Raw genomic sequence first — 2,919 nt, forward strand, 5'->3', positions numbered from 1 at the left:
CATGTGCCCTATGGCATAAACTTCTTAAAAAGAAAAAAAGTGGAATTATTTTAGTTCTCTTCTCAGATTTATTGTCAGTGTATAAAATCAAAACTATTTTTGTTTTAGAATTTTTTTTTTAAAGCTTGAAGTTAGATGTCATCAAGGAATATCCTTAAGAAGAAACAAAATTTTGAAACATGGATCTACTCACCTTCTTTGAAAGTGTCTGTATATTGTTTCTCTTAGAGTTTGATCAAATCAATAGAAAAAAGATAAAAGAGCTCTTACGTAAGAAGTCAATCTCTCACATATGAGAAGTCACGCGCTTAGGAAGTTTTTAATTAGCAATAATCGCGCCTCGGATAAACCTCATTGGCTACGATGCTGCCCCTGCGCAAAGCTTGAAGGTCACGCGCTTGTGTACGTTTTTTCGGAAAGGCAGATTTGGTCTGCAGTTGGGGAAATGGCCGTGACAACGTCGAGCTCACTCGTGTAACAGTGAGCATCTATGGTCCATCGAGCCCCGCAGGGCTAGGGACACCGAGCTGAGCGGACACCACGTCCTGCTGCCACCGAGCTTGCAGCCTTGTGGGAAGCATCAGAAAACAAACCCAATAACCAAGTAAGACATAGAACGTGCTGAAGAGTAAGGCATGCTGTGAAGACAGCGAAGCAAGAAGGGCAAGCAGGGTACTCCCCTTCGGATGGGTCGGTAACGATCCGCTCAGTAACAGCGGCAAGGGTCGGAGCAGCGATCCCGAGGAGGAGGAGCTCGGCACGGGCAGTCTGGGTGAGCCAGAAACGGCCACGAGAGCAGTCCGGCAGGCAGGGGCAGTGAGGGCTGAGCAGTTCCTGGGGGGCCAGGGGGACTTGGTGCGATCCCTGGACTTGGCTCTGAGGGGAAGGAGACCTTTGTGGGGCGTGTTCAAAGGCGATGGGGCAGGGACTGTGCAGGAGTCCATGTTCATGTGTAAGAGCGATGGCTCCTCAGGCAAGTGTATTCCCTCTGAGTCTCATTTCTCACGTTCAATTAGACCTCCGAAAAAATCTCATCCTGTTTGGGAGAAAATCAAGCAAAGCGATGCCCATGGAAACATTTTGTAGTAAGAGAGTACACAGGTATTGCATAAGACACAAGTTCTAGTAGAAAGGGAGGCAAGCCTCTATCCCCACTCTCCAAATCCCAGCACGTGGAGTCTTGGTGGACTGAACTAAGCAAGCTCTAGTGAGTAACAGAGAGGGCGTCTGTGAAGCACGCACTCCAAACGCTCTGCGCCATGTGAGAGACCAAGGCACGGCAGTTCCAAGGCTCACTCGAGGGCTGTGTTCCAGAGGAGAATGCGGTACTGGTGGGGACACTGACACACCCGTCAATAAAATAGAGCCACTCACATATGGCCAACTAGCCTTTGACGACAATGCACAAACGCGGTCCAGCGGAGAAAGTAGCTATCTTAACAACCAGCAACAACCAGACACTAGAGTGAACATAAACTTGATTCACAAGTTACATAAATAGCACCTTAAAGTGGGCGGTGGATCTGCATGTAAAACAGAAACTTATAAAACTTCCTGAAAAAGGATAAAGTAAAATCTTCATAACCCAGGGGCAGTTGAACCACTTTTAGATACGTTGTAAAAATTAATATATCTTTGTAAGCATGCTCTACAAAAGAGACAATAATAAATTGGATATCATCAAAATGAAAAACTTTTGCTCTGCAAAATATCCTATTAAAAAATAAAAAGATATACTATAGAGAGGGGAAAGATTTGCAAATCACACATCAGGCAAAGTATTTGTATCCAGAATATGTACAGAACTCTCAAAGTACAATATAAGACAACAAGCAATACTTTTTTTAACTATAAAAGACTTGATCATTTCAGCAAAGAAGATACATAAAAATAAGCACACAGAAACAATGCTCAACATAATTTATAGGGAAATGCAGGTACGACTACGCACATATTAAAATAACGAAAATAAAAATGCTGACAATATTATGTGCTAGAGATAAACTAGATCATTTATACATTTTTTAAGAGATTTTTTGCTATGGGGTGTGTGCACTCACCGGACAGAGAGAGAGAGACAGACAGAAAGAGAAAAATCACCCCCGTAGGGGGTTGGGGGGATGGTCATGCCACAATCCCTTCTCCACTCAGGATTTTGGGAGCACATGCACCTGGCATGAGTTTTAAACCACCAGGTCTGGGACTCGAACTGCGGTCAACAAGGTGAGAGTCCAGTGATGTAACCATTATGCCACACATTGTTGATGGAATATAAAATTGTATAACCACTCTGAAAAACAATTCGGCAGTTTCTTACATTTAAACATAAACTCCTAGGTATTTACAGCGTGGGTTTAAAAACTCAGAGGGTGAGTATTTTAGATGCAAGCTCTTTATCACAGAGATTCAACTCTAACATTGCAGGATACAGTGCATGAAAACACGTGAGCAATGAGTGTGGCTGGATCCCAATAAAACTTCATTTACAAAAAGAAGTATTTGTTTTCTGTTTGTTTGCTTGTTTTTATAGTCTGTGCAAGCTTCAGATAATTTTAACTTTTTAAAATGGTTATAGAAGTACTTGCTTAATAACTTTGATTTTACCTCTTGGCCCACAAAGTCTAAAATATTTATTATCTGGTCATTGAAAAGAAAAAAAAAAGTTTGTCAACCTTGCTCTAGAGAAATGGAAACAGGTTCACCAAAGTTCTGTACATGGATTTTAGAGTTCTCATAATCACCAAAAACTAGAATCAACCCAAATGTCCTCCAACTGATAAACAATTTATTGTACATCTACATAAGAGAACTTAAAAAAGCTCATGGAAAATTGGACTTAAAGTAAAAATTTATTTGGCTGCAAAACTTTTGTTTGCTTGTTTATTTTTGCTATAGATAGGGCACATGAGCTTGCTAGAG

The 2,919-nt window shown here is 41.5% G+C and overlaps 1 pseudogene; it reads right to left on the reverse strand.

Moving 5' to 3' along the window:
• Nucleotides 1-256: 256 nt before the first annotated feature.
• On the reverse strand, nt 257-384 carry LOC114005454 (uncharacterized; annotated as a pseudogene).
• Between the last annotated feature and the right edge of the window lie 2,535 nt (nt 385-2,919).

Source organism: Tupaia chinensis, unplaced genomic scaffold, assembly GCF_000334495.1.
Source record: "Tupaia chinensis unplaced genomic scaffold, TupChi_1.0 Scaffold143811_1, whole genome shotgun sequence".
NCBI lineage: Eukaryota > Metazoa > Chordata > Mammalia > Scandentia > Tupaiidae > Tupaia > Tupaia belangeri.